Source organism: Lycium barbarum, chromosome 1, assembly GCF_019175385.1.
Source record: "Lycium barbarum isolate Lr01 chromosome 1, ASM1917538v2, whole genome shotgun sequence".
In the NCBI taxonomy this organism is placed as follows: Eukaryota; Viridiplantae; Streptophyta; class Magnoliopsida; order Solanales; family Solanaceae; genus Lycium; species Lycium barbarum.
Window position 1 is genome coordinate 43,691,719 of NC_083337.1, and position 15,396 is coordinate 43,707,114.

A 15,396-nucleotide genomic window follows, 5' to 3' on the forward strand; every position below is an offset into this window, starting at 1 on the left:
CTACAAGAACTGTCACCGGTTGGAGAGTTCATATGGACTACAGAAAGCTGAATATTGCATCTTGCAAGGACCATTTCCCTATGCGTTTTATTGATCAAATGCTTGATCGGCTAGCCGGAAGGTCTTATTATTGCTTCTTGGATGGGTACTCTGGGTACAATCAAATTAACATCGCATTGGAAGATCAAGAAAAGACTACTTTCACTTGTCCCTATGGGACATTCGCTTTCAGCCGAATGTCGTTTGGTCTTTGTAATGTCCCAGCTACTTTCCAGTAATGTATGATGTCCATATTCTCCGATATGGTTGAAAACATTCTTGAAGGCTTCATGGATGATTTCTCGGTTATGGGAGATTCGTTCGATGAATGTTTAGACCATCTTGATTGGGTGCTACAAAGGTGTTAAGAGACAAACATAGTTTTTAACTGGGAAAAGTGTCATTTTATGGTAAAGGAGGTAATTGTCCTTGGCCATAATATTTCCGAGAAAGGGATTAAAGTTGATCAAGCCAAGATCGATGTGAATTCAAAACTCCCTCCTCCCATCTCAGTTAAGGGGGTTCGGAGTTTCTTGGGGCACGCTGGATTTTATAGAAGGTTCATCAAAGACTTCTCAAAGATTGCAAATCCAATGTGCAAACTTTTGGACAAGGAGTCGAAATTCAATTTTGATGAAAAGTGCATCGAGGCTTTTGAAGAGTTGAAGTTGAGATTGACTTCAGCCTTTATTGTTGTGTCTCCGGATTGTTCTTTACTTTTCGAATTGATGTGTGATGCTAGTGGTCTTGTTATTGGCGCTGTGCTTAGTCAGCGGCTCAACAAAATCTTGCACCCAATTTATTATGCAAGGAAAACAATAAATGGAGCTCAAATGAACTATACAGTGACAGAGCAAGAGCTTGCTATTGTTTATGCTTTCGAAAAGTTCCAGGCCTATTTGTTGGGTTCCAAGGTAGTGGTTCACACTAACCATGTTGCCTTGTGGTATTTGATGGCTAAAAAGGATGCTAAGCCACGGTTGATTAGATGGGTTCTATTGCTACAAGAATTTGACTTTGAAGTCAAAGACCGAAAAGGGTCAGAGAATCAAGTGGCTGACCATCTTTCCAGACTTGAAAAAGCAGGGAGACCGACTGATGTGCTAGATATTGATGACACTTTTCTGAATGAAAGAGTGTTGGCGGTCTCCAGTGATTTGGCACCATGGTATGCCGATATTGCCAATTATTTGGTAACCGGCATTGTTCCTGAAGATTTGAAGGCATATCAAAAGAAGAAATTCTTGAGAAATTTCCAACAGTATTATTGGGATGAGCCTTATTTATTCCGGACTTGCGCAAACAATATTATCAAAAGATGTGTGGCTGAGTCTGATGTGATGGAAATCTTGGAGGCTTGTCATGATTCTCCTGTTGGGGGGCATCACAGTGGAAATAGCACTGCAGCCAAGGTGCTAGAGTGTGGCTAATATTGGCCCGCCATCTATCGTGATGCGAATATGCTGGCACGTTTTTGTAATAAATGCCAGCGCCAAGGCACCATAGGTCGGAAGCATGAAACACCAATGAATTTTGTGCTTGAGGTGGAGCTCTTTGATATGTGGGACATTGATTTTATGGGGCCATTTGTGAGCTCATATGGCCTGAAATATATTCTTGTTGTTGTGGATAATGTCTCCAAAAGGGTGGAAACGATGGCCTTGCCCAACAATGATGGAAGGAGAGTCATTGTCTTCCCAAAGAAAAACATCTTCACAAGATTTGGCAGTCCTAGAGCTATTATTAGTGATGGTGGTTCTCACTTCTGCAACAAACCATTCGCGGATCTCCTTGAAAAATATGGCGTGCATCACAGGGTTGCCACTCCATATCATCCTCAAACGAGTGGTCAGGTTGAAGTCTCCAATCGAGAGATAAAGAGCATCTTGGCAAAGACAGTCAATGTGAATCACACTGACTGGTCCAAAAAGTTAGATGATGCTCTATGGGCATATTGCACAGCTTTCAAAACACCTATTGGGACTTCACCGTATAAGCTGGTATTTGGGAAGGCATGTCATTTGCCTATTGAGCTTGAGCATAAGGCCCTTTGGGCATTGAAAACGTTGAACATGGATTGGCATGAAGCAACCAAGCTGAGGTTGTTTTAAATCAACGAGATGGATGAATTTAGATACAATGCCTATGAAAGTGCAACATTGTACAAGGAAAAAATGAAAAACTATCATGACTGGAAGATCCTCAAAAGGGATTTTCAGCCAAAGGATTTGGTCCTGTTGTACAATTCGCACCTAAAGTTGTTTCTGGGCAAGCTCAACTCTCAATGGTCCGAGCCGTTTGAAATTGTTAGTGTTTCGCCAAATGGATGCATCATTGAAGTGAAAACCGAGGATAGCACTCGGACTTTTAAAGTAAATGCGCAAAGGGTGAAGCACTATCATTGGTGCATTGATGATGGCAAAGTGGTTGATATGTATCGTTTAAAACACAATTCCTGAGCTAGAAATAGGTATCACGTCGTGCCACGAAGTTAAATCAAGCACTGTGTGGGAGGAAACCCACATTTACTGCTTTATGTTATTATAAATATCGTATTTCCATTGTTTTCTTTTGTGACTGTGATGTTTGGTGATGTGTTAGAACTCTCATGAAAGAGGAGGCAAAAAGAATCAAGTGTTGGGGCTTGCACTAAAAGACGCTCCACGTTACGCTGGCATAACACATGGTATGGCCCGTAACATGGAGCGTAACAAAAAGAGGAGAAATGATGAAATCACTGAAGGAAGGAGACCAGTGTTACGGTCTGTAACATCAACCGTCGAATGCGTTACGGACCGTAACATGTGACCGTAACTTTGAGTAACACCTGAGGAGCCACTGGAAATTTAACGTCTGTTACACCAGGTATTACGGTCCGTAACACGAGTTATGGACCGTCATTTGAATAATTGCCAGGTCATTAATGAAGCATGAAATGGGGTCGTTTGGATCGACTGTAACATGCATTACGGCTCGTACCTTAGGTTACAGTCCGTATTTGGGAGCGTAACGATCGGGGAAGATTTAAATACCTTACCCGATGGTTACCCTCTCATTTTCCACAATTTCAAACGACATCTTCACCACCCTTGTAACTCATTTTTACCCCTATAACTTCCCTTATCATCTCTTCATCTCTCCCCTACCATCTCTCCCTTCCTCCCTTACCATCTAAAAGTTTTTTTTTCTTAAGTTCATCGCGGAGGCCATTTGTTAATTCTCAAGTTTTTCTTCCATTTCAATTACATCTTTCTCCAATCAGGTATGTTGATATCAAAACCCCTACTCGTATGTTCCTTCATGATTCAATTCGTGTAGCCATGATGTGTGACTTTTAAGTTTAAAAGTTTCATTGATTGTTGGACTAGGGTGGGGGTTGGGTTTGGTATGATTGTTGTTTTGTTGGACTCGTGAGCACAAGGGCATTGTTTCCCACTGAGTCGGAGGGCATCCCAATAGAAAGTTTTACTTATGAAACTAGTAAATTGGTTTGCTGTCACGACCTGACTAAGGGCCATGACGGGTACCCGGGGCTAACCACCGAGCACCACTCATATTACTCGTAATCATACTCATTTTGTGATCATTCGTTAATAACCTACTTATAATCATAGGGAAACCATTTTCATTGGAAACATAATTACTTTTCTATACATAAGCCCTCTGGCTATCAAAATAATACATATATACATATGGGAAAAATCGTGAGACCATACTACCCACACATGCGTATCTACGAGCCTCTACTAGAGTACTAGACATATGGACGGGACAGGACCCCGTCGTGCCCAAATAGATATATACACAAAATCATAAGCAATGGTACCTCCGGAACAATAGAGTGCTCTCATGTCTGTTGATAGCTCCTATGAGTCTGGATCACCTCCCTCTTTACCTGTGGGCATGAACACAGCGTCCAAACAAAGGAAGAGTATGTAAGGCGTAAATAAAATGGGCATAATAAAGAAATCCTGAAACATAAGGTGAAAACATAACCTGCTTAGCCTTTAAAAGTAAATGCATTTTAAACACATCACATACATCAACTTATCACATATATAATCCTCGTTTACCCGCGTCTGGGTACCATCGTACGCTGCCCACTAGTGGTGTCACGACCCAACTAGGGGCCGCGACGGATACCCGATACTTGTACCGAGCACCCCCTAACTCGTATCTCATTCTTATTACTAGGTGGGCCAGATTGGTAATACCGTTGTTTCTTTACTTATTCCTATCATTAATAGCATAACCATAATCAGGTGTTAATAAAATCTGCTAGCATGTTATACAACCCCAAACGAACAAAAGTACAAACCATCTGACTGTACATATCTGTCTACGAGCCTCTAAACATAGCACACATATACATAGGAAGGGTCGGGTTCTGCCGTGCCCGAATATATACACAAAAATAGTACCAAGGAACTGAGGCTCCGGAACAACTGGAGCGCTGCTACGATACTGCTGACGAAGCTCCTATGAGTCGAATCTGTCTACCTGCTGACCTGCGCGGCATGAAACGCAGCGTCCACAAGAAGAGACGTCAGTACGAATAGTGTACCGAGTATGTAAGGCGTGGAAGATAATACAAACGGAAACAGAAGGTATGATTAACAATATCATGGGATCATAAGACATATAGTGAAATAAGAAAGTAACCAGTACATAGGAATACCCTTTCAGGCCGGATACCATGCATGCTTGTCTTTCCCTTTTAAAAAAAACATTTCTTTTTCATAGGCATAGAAAATAGAACTTATATCATGTCATGTCTTATCATATCATATCATATCGTATCATATCATATGAGATCATGTCATATCATATCGTGTCATATCATATCATATCATGTCATATCATATCATGTCATATCATATCAGGTCATAGCATTTCATGTCATATCATATCAGGTCATAGCATATCATGTCATATCATATCAGGTCATAGCATATCATGTCATATCATATCAGGTCATAGCATATCATGTCATATCATATTAGGTCATAGCATAGCACCGAACAATGTCGGCTCGCCCGCATAGCACCGAAATACATCGGCTCGCCCATATATCCCGCGTCCGGGCATCCCGCGTCCGGGATGATAAGCCAGCTGACCAGGTGGCAATGAAACATGTTTCCCTTCCCCCACCCCATGTACATATACATATCTCATATACATATATCATATAAGCATGCAGGAGAGCCCAAGGAAAATCATGTATCCATCGGAGGGACGTAAGGTCGGTAACCTCCGATTACATTATGGAACAACTGTGATCTCTTTGTCTCGCCTTGAAGGAACGAGTATTTTAAGGTGAGACTATCAACAAAGACTAGCATCAGAAGTAAACATAGTATGAAACCAGGGGCATCATAGACATCAATTCATGTTTTGAAATCTTTAGAAATTAGTGTCACGACCAAGGAATAGAATTAAAGATCAAGAACTAGTTGGACACTTTCATACTTATATTAAATCCTTAGCTTAAGACTCTTAGTCATGGAATCATTCTTGTCATACTTATCATAGACGTATTCTCTTCCTTAGCATCATCGTTATCATAGTCATCACAGACATATTTCCATTAGAATGGTACAGTACTTATCGTTTGATAATCGGGATAAGGGTCAAAAGTTTCCTTTGTATTCTGCTTCAAAATAAGTCAAGCGGGACTATAAGGAAAATCCGGGAACAATGGGCCCACCTCGGGCCGAATGAGGTAGCGTACACATTTTGCATATGTTACATGTCATGGCGTTACTTGTGAGGGTTTTAAGGTAGTCGGGTCCTATTTATGCAAGTTCTAGAGGTTTAGAAAGTTTTTCCAACATTTCACACAATCTTTAATTCAATTCTTCTGAATGAAAAAGGGGTAACTTTAGGTGCGGATTCCGGAGAATGGAGTTGTCCCCAAGGCTCGTATTTGACCTATTACGTCTAAGACATGCCATAGAAGGAAGAGTAAAGCCTTACATACCTCTTTCCGCTCCTTATGCTATTCCAAGTTCAAGTTGCAAATCCGCCGAAATCTACAAATTGGTCACATTTACCAAACTTTGATTAGAGCATTTAGAATTGGAATCTTAAGATAATACTTGGCTACTGAAATTCCGGCAGCATTTCCCCTGTAAATACACCATCCCCAACATTCAACTTAGCAAATTTTTAATCAACAACAATCCGGAAATTCAACCCGGCCAAACTATCAACATAATGTCAACAACCATACTAACAATTTCCATATTCAATCCAAGATACATTATAACAACTCAATCAATATACTACTTCCTTCAAAACCTTCCAACTCCAATAAAAACAATAACAACTTAATAATTTACGCACTGACAACTTCACACTAACAACATTATATTCCCATACATGCATGAACATCATATTTAATTTACATAATCTTCCAAGACAAGCCTCCAACTACTAAACTTCACTAAGCTCATTAAGCTCTTACTTGCAACAACAACAAAAAAACCCCACAACACAACAACCAAAATACTTAATAAAACTTGCTCACCAATCCTTCATAATTCAACACATATACACGGCTATACATATAATATACACCACACGGCCACCACCTCTATATTCATGTTCTTCATGAATTCCATTCATTTTCATACACTACAACATGCACAAACATTCATAACATATAGAAGAAGAGAAATCCTTACCTTTTTCCTTCAACTCTTCACTTGGCTAGGGTTGTGACTTTGTGACAACTAGTGATTTTCTTGCTCCAACAATTATACCACGTTGAAGAGGACCCTTGAATTAGTAGAAATACTAAGAGAAATAAATTTTTGAACCAAGATTGAAGATCTTCAATTTCCTATGGACTTGGTCGAATGGCCTTAGTCTTGTTCTCCAAAATCTTATCTTCTTGAAGCTTCTTGAGTTATGAAGAAAAATAAGGGGTGGTCTTCTATTTAACTCACATGGATTTAATTAATTATGGGCTTGGGCCAAAGGAGCTATGGCCGGCCACCTTACACCCTTGGGCCTTTTTGTTCTCTTTTTTTTTTTTTTTTGAGCCCAACTAGTTATGGACCGCATTTTGTAATTCCCGAAACTAATTTCCGAAATTCCGATTTGGCCCTTGGCCTTCCTCCGTATTCCCACGTCAATATGTTTCATGGCCAACATACATATTAAATAAGATCAAAATGTTGCCTCATCTCTTACAAGTCACAAAATATATATTTTTTTTTTCTTAAATTTTTCCGAATGTACAAAACACGGGATGTAACAAGTGGTGTCATGTCCGGCCCTCTAGGCACGGTAAAATCACAAGCAGCCCGCATTAGCGGTGACATGTCCGGCCATCTAGGTGCGGTACAATCACAAGCAGCCCGCATTCGCGGTGACATGTCCGGCCATCTAGGCGCGGTAGAATCCTATCATCGCATACATCTCATAAGCTCGTCATAAAACATACATTAGAGTCCCAAGATAATCTATAACCATATTGGGGTGACGTAAGGTCAAGAACCCTCGATTCTATTATGGGGAAATCATAACCATCTTACCTCACCTTGAAGGAACTAGTATCATAAGGTGGGTCTATCAATAATAATTAATGTCATACCATGGGCTTTAAAATCTCTATATAATGTTGACTCATATTTTCCGGAATGTAAGAAGGTCATGGAAGGATAAAGGGAATTCGTTTAATGAGAATCATGCCATAGAAGGAAGGGACTAGCCTTTCATACCTTAATGATTCGTTAACTCTATCACTTGGATGCTTCTTGTCACGACCCAGCTAGGGGCCACGACGAGTACCCGGAGCTAGTTACCGAGCACCGCTCATTCTACTACTTATCTTGCTCATTTAATACTCTTTTATCAATTTTACATACCAATTGTAGGAAAATCATATTTAATCGAAACATAAATACTTTATATACATTTGCCTCTCGGCCATCAAAATAATACACATATATATGAAAACATCTTGTGAGACCATCTAACCCACACTGCGTATCTACGAGCCTCTACTAACATAGTGAATACATGGACGGAACAAGACTCCGTCATGCCCAAAATATGCATATATGAATGTACATCAAAAGAATAGTCATAAGCACCTCCGAACAATGGAGTGCTATCTATCAGCTGACAGCTACTGAGGACCTGGGCCAAGCTCTCTTCCCTGTCTACCTGTGGGCATGAACACAGCGTCCGCAGAAAGGACGTCAGTACGAATATTGTACCGAGTATGAGAGGCATACATAATGAAAGGAGACATCAGTAATATGGGAATGACATCAACATGAGACATATGGATCTGACTGATAATCATAAATGAAGTAATGCATGCTATCTTACTCATACTCACCATCATAACATGTATGCATCATATGCAAGCTGCTCGTCCATGTCGGAACGGTGTGATAATCAATAATATTAGCCCGCGTCCAGGCCTCCCGCGTCCGGGGTACCATCTCATGCCGCCCACTAGTGGTATCTGCCCGCGCCCGTAGGTCGTGGTGTATCCGTATCGCCGCCCGCCGAAGCGGTGTCTGCCCGGCCAACTAGGCCCGGTGTGAAATGCTCGTGGCATGCTCAATGTAAATGCTCATAGTAATATGCTTATCATAAAATACTTATCTTATCATAATACGTATATTTGACTCATGATCAACTTTACTCTATCGGGGTGACGTAAGGTCGTGATCCCCCGATTACATTATGGAACCGTCATGGACATTCTGCCTCACCTTGAAAGGACTAGTACATAAGTTGAGTGTAGGCAAGGAATAGCATCACCATCATTCTAGTGTCATCATATCGTATAACTTATCTCATATAGACATTCATAAGTAATAGCTTTTAACTTCTTAGAATGTAAGAACTCACGAAAGAAATAGGGATTCAAGTTAAAAGATTCATGCCTTTAGAAAGAAGGACTAGCCTCACATACCTTGGTCGTTTAGCTAAGATATCGCTCACTTGTTCTCCGTCGATATCACGTCGTTACCTTCATAAGAGAATTCGTATCAACATTAGTAACTGACTATAAGAACGTGTCGCTAATTCTAGGAGAAGTCGGACAACGCTTCCTTCGCTCATACTACTTTTCTCACGTTCTATATCAACTCCCAATATTCATAATATTATTCGCAATATCATAATCGACAATCGTCATTTACGTGCGTTTGGCAAAATCCACCATTTTCCTCCAATTTTCCCTCATTTCTACTTCTAGATCATCCTTGCGTTTTCATGCATTTAATGCTTATTTCATGATATAAACATCATTTATAACGTATTTTTATTCACAACACTTCAATATTCATAGTTTAATTCCACTATCATTCAATTATGTCACTATTCACTCAGTAATGACCCATTTCTATGTTCTTCTACATTTCAAGTGTCTAAGCTTTTCAATACTTCAAACTACATGGAATAATCATAAGACTTACCTTGGGTGATGGTTGAACAATCCTTATGTTGAAATACTTCACTTAGCCAAAACCCTAGTTCTACCTTCTTGGGAATTTCTTGACTTAGAAGATCCTTTGATGTGTTCTTACACTTATTTTTATGAATTTGGTTTTGATAATCTTGATATCTCCTTTGATTCTCTTGAATTCTTGTGGAGGAAATATTTGGAGAGTTCTAGAATGTCTCTTGAGGTGTATGGCTGAAAATGAAGTGAAATGAGGCTTAAGTCCATTTTAAAAATCACAAAATCTGATTTTTAATGAATTCTTGTCGGGGTGAACAGTGGTCGTAAACCACCATATACGGACCGTATTTTGATTTATGGTCCGTCCATTGTGGTCGTTTTTAAGCATTCCAAAAACAGAAAGTTTTGGCTGATGGACATGGTAGTTTACGACCTGGTTTACGGTCCGTAAACCAGTTTACGGGCCGTAAACTGGGTCGTATTTAACCATATTCAACATTTACAGAAAGTTGAGATTTTTGACAAGCTGGAGGACGACTGCACTATACGGTCCGTATAGTGCCATATACGACCACTGTGCTGAAAAATTTTCCGCGACTTTCTTATTTCCAAAAATTCTTAATTAGCCATTCCCGACTTAACAAAACATCATTCACTCAATTCTCATCATTCCACTCACCATACAAGTACGGAGAAATTTCCGAGGTGTAACACTTCTCTCCAATGCTCACGTTTCTACCTTTATGGAAATTCATACCAAAATTAGACAATCGAAGACATACTTATGCTTAACTAAAGCTAACGAAAATCAGTTAGCATCTTCCTTTATTTCGATAAATTCCTCTACATAATAATAATAATAATGAAGATAATAATTATTTCCAATATGACAAAAACAACTACCATATCTTATTCCACAATTTCATCAAGCTAGAGATTATCAATCGCAACATTCCCTATCACTCCTTCATAACCCTAGCTATGGCACCATCCGTGTCCATCCTCATACAATGCCTCTACAACATCTTTACTACCATTCATAGCATGATTGCACTCATTACATATCAAGAACTATGATTCAAGTCAAGTCATGATTTTAAAAATATATTTATTTTCATACTTGCACCTTACTTCCCTTTTTCTCCATAATTCAAGTCTTTTAACCCTTCAATTGTTTAAATAACATGGAAGAATCATAAAACTTACCTTAATCACTTGGAAATAAGCCTTGAGTTACTCCACTTCATTAGAATGAAATCCTCCACTTGCGTGCCCAAGAAATTCTTACCCTTCACAAACCCTAATAGGCTTTCTAGTATTTGAATCCCTTAATTCTTGGCTTTGATCTTGGATTTTTTGTATAGATTATTATGAAACTGGAGGGAGGGTTTTAGAGAGAAATAGAATCTGATTTTTGTGGAAAATAATAAAATAAAACGTGGGTTCTTATATTTATAAACAGGGCTGGAAACTTCCAGGCCGGCAGGTCGACGCGCAGGGTCGACGGCTCGTTGAGGTGCGCTGTCGATCCTCCGCCTGAGATGTCTGATCGTAGAACCTCGTCGACGGTGCCAGGCGATGACTCGTCGACGTGTCGACGGTGCCAGGCGACGACTCATCGACGTGTCGACGGTCCGTCCCTTGGGCCGTCGACGCTGCTGATGGTGCCAACAGTTTCCTGAACTAATCCGATTCAATTTGTTTCACTTCCAATTCCCTCAAAATGCCCAGAATACATACTTATACACCTGTACACATACCAAGCAAAATATCTCATAACCAAGACTTTGGTGCGGGCTACCGTACTGACGGTATACATCACCAATAAGCCAAAATATCCTTGAAACAAAATGGGAGGTGTAACATTCTCTCCCTCCCCCCCCCCCCCCCCCCTTTAAAACATTCGTCCTCGAATGTTAAGTTCTCCATAATTTTACGAAAATTTCTCCAAAATTTCATCTGTAATATGGCACTACCAACCTGTCACAACAGCCCATAACAATGCCTCACAGGGACACAACATCATAGTAATAAAGTTTGGCGACACACGACCCGAATACATAAAAAGAAAATACGCATACCTCATAATCTTGACATTTCATATTGGATTTCTTCCGGGGGCTGAAATAAATGTGGGTACTTGGCCTTCATATTTTCTTCCACCTCCCAAGTCATCTCTTCCCGGTTGTTATTTCTCCATAAGACCTGTTACTTCTTTATTTCTAAGTCTCTGTACCTGCCTATCTAGTATGGCAACGGGTACTTCTTCATAAGCCAACTTTTCTGTCACTTGAACATCATCTACTGGGACGATCCTAGTAGGATCTCCAACCCACTTATGAAGCATTGAGATATGGAAAACCGGATGGACTGATTCCAGTTCCGAGGGTAAGTCTAATTCATAAGCTACTTGACCCACCTAGCGGACAACCTTATAAGGTCCAATGTATCGAGGACTCAGCTTTCCTTTCCTACCAAATCTCATCACTCCTTTCATTGGAGAGACCTTTAAGAATACCTAGTCATCAACTTGAAATTCTAAGTCCCGCCGGCGATTGTCCGCGTAAGATTTCTGACGACTCTGGGCTGTCAGCAATCGATCTCGGATAACCTTGACAGTTTCCACTACCTGTTGGATCAACTCAGGGCCTAGTAATTGTGTTTCCCCAACTTCAAACCACCCAATTGGGGATCTAGACTTCCTTCCATATAGAGCTTCGTACGGAGCCATTTGGATACTGGAATGATAGCTGTTGTTGTATGCAAACTCGATAAGGGGTAAGTAGTCGTCCCAACTACCACCAAAATCTAGAACACATGCTCTTAGCATATCTTCCAAGGTCTGAATAGTACGTTCAACTTGCCCATCAGTTTGTGGGTGAAATGTTGTGCTAAGTTTCACCTGAGTACCCAAACCTTCTTGGAAAGACTTCTAAAACTTAGCTATAAATTGCGCTCCTCTATCAGTAATAATGGACATCGGAATACCATGGAGTCGCACTATTTCTTTAAGATACAGTCTTGCGTAATCTTCTGCTGAGTAAGTATTTCTAACTGGAAGGAAATGGGTTGATTTCGTGAGAATGTCCACGATCACCCATATAGATTCATACTTGCTTCGAGAATGAGGTAACCCTACAATGAAATCTATGTTTATTGCTTCCCATTTCCAAGTTGGAATTTCCATTGCTTGCAATAACCCTCCTGGCTTTTGATGCTCGATTTTTACTTGTTGACAGTTCGGACATTGAGCTAGAAATTCAGCTATGTCTTTCTTCATTCCATCCCACAAATACATCAATTTGAGATCATGATACATCTTTGTTGCACCTCGATGAATAGAATACCGAGAATGTTGGGCTTCTTCTAGAATTCGGCGACGTAATTCTGCAACCTTTGGAACACATAGCCTGCCTCGGTATCTAAGAACCCCATCTATAGAAGTTTCAAATGGAGACTTCTCTTTTGCATGAAATGTGTCTCTATAGTGGTTCAACTGAGGGTCTTCATATTGACGCTCTTTTACCTCCACATCCAAGCATGAAATAGTGGGATTATTGACATCAATTCCTATACTGCCTGAATCAACTAGACGAATTCCAAGATTAGCTAGTCGGTGGAGCTCACGAATTATTTCTTTCTTCTCCGGAGGAACTTCACATAGGCTGCCCATTGATCGGTGACTAAGCGCATCAGCTACTATATTTGCCTTCCCGGGGTGGTATAAAATACTCACATCATAATATTTCAATAATTCTAACCACCGCCTCTACCGCAGATTTAACTCCTTCTGCTTGAAAATGTATTGGAGACTCTTGTGATCTGTATAGATATCGACATGCACACCATACAAGTAATACCTCCACATTTTTAATGCATGAATATCTGCAGCCAATTCGAGATCATGAGTTGGGTAGTTCTTTTCATGTTTCGCAACTGTCTTGAAGCATAAGCAATAACTTTGTCGTACTGCATTAATACACATCCTACTCCAACGCCAGAAGCATCGCAATACATAACATAACCGTCTGGCCCTTTTGGAAGTGTCAAGACTGGAGATGAAGTTAGCCTATCTTTAAATTCTTGAAAACTGCGTTCACAAGCATCATTCCATTAAAATTTAGCTGACTTCTGGGTTAGATTTGTCAATGGGGCTGAAATAGAGGAAAACCCCTCTACAAACCTTCTGTAGTAACCTGCCAATCCCAGAAAACTACGGACTTCTGTAGGGGTTGTAGGCCTTGGCCAAGTCTTCACAGCCTCAATTTTCTGAGTATCCACTCGGATGCCATCATCTGAAATGACATGACCAAAAAATGTCACAGAATTCAGCCAAAACTCGCACTTTGAAAATTTCGCATACAATTTTCGAGTTTGAAGAATTCCAAGAACAATACGTAAATGGTCTGCATGTTCTGATTCTGTGCGAGAGTACACCAGAATATCATCAATGAACACTATTACGAATAGATCTAAGACAGGTCTAAATACATTATTCATCAAATTCATAAACACTACCGGAGCATTAGTTAACCCAAATTACATCACCCGGAATTCATAATGGTCGTATCTCGTTCTGAAGGCTGCCTTGGGAATATCTTCTTCTTTAACTCTCACTTGATGATAACCTGACCTTAGGTCTATTTTGGAAAATCACTTGGCACACTGTAATTGATACAACAAATCATCAATCCTTGGGAGAGGATATTTGTTCTTGATCGTCACTTTATTTAACTGCCTATGGTCAATACATATCCGTAAAGAACCATCTTTCTTTCGCACAAATAAGACTAGTGCTCCCCACGGTGATGAACTGGGTCTAATAAACCCCTTCTCAAGCAAATACTTCAATTGTGCCTTTAGCTCTTTCAATTCTGCCGGAGCCATTCGGTAAGGAGGGATAGAAATGGGCTTGGTGTCTGGCAACACATCAATGGAGAAATATATCTCTCTTTCCGGAGGAAGGCCTGGAAGTTTATCTGGGAATACATTCGGAAACTCATTCACCACCGGGACGGATTGGAGAGTTGGCGACTTTGCTTCGGTGTCATGAACTCGTACTAGATGATAAATATAGCCTTTAGCTATCATCTTTCTTGCCTTAAGGTAGGAAATAAACCTACCCCTTTGGGATGCTGTATTACGCTTCCATTAAAGCATGGGTTCTCCTGGAAATTGAAATCGAACCACTTTCATGCGACAATCAACATTAGCATAACATGAGGCCAACCAATCCACGCCCATAATTACATCAAAATCTAGCATTTCCAGCTCAACTAAATCAACTTTAGTCTGACGATCACATATCACAATCACACATTTTTTTGTAGACTTGTCTAGCTATCACGGGACTACCAACCGGAGTAGATACTTCAAAAGGTTTAATTGGCTCGAGTGTCACCCCAATACGACTAGCAATATACGGAGTGATATAGGAAAACGTAGAACCCGGATCAATCACCTCATAAACATAATGAGAGAAAATAGTTAATATACCTGTAACCACATGTGGAGAAGACTCGAGATCCTGGCGTCCAGCTAAAGCATAGATACGGGGCTGGGTACCACCTGAACTGGACGCTCCCCCTCTGCCTCTACCTCGGCCAGCTGGAATCTGGGGAGTCTGCCCTGTCGGGCGCACAGAAGAAGAGCCCGCCGCTGATCCTGTGGGCTGGACTCCGCCTCTACCGTACCTCATAGGACAATCACGCATGACGTGACCCGTCTGTCCACAAACATAACAAGCATCTGTACCTTGGCGACACGGCCTCGAATGTAACTTTCTGCACTGACTACATGGTGGAACAGGTGGTCTCCTCTGACTATAATCGCCCCCAAACTGGGAACCTGAAGCTCTCAAGCTATGACCCTACCCTGAATGAATAGAGCGGTCAAACCTCCTTCCTGAAAATTGTGGAGGTGCACTA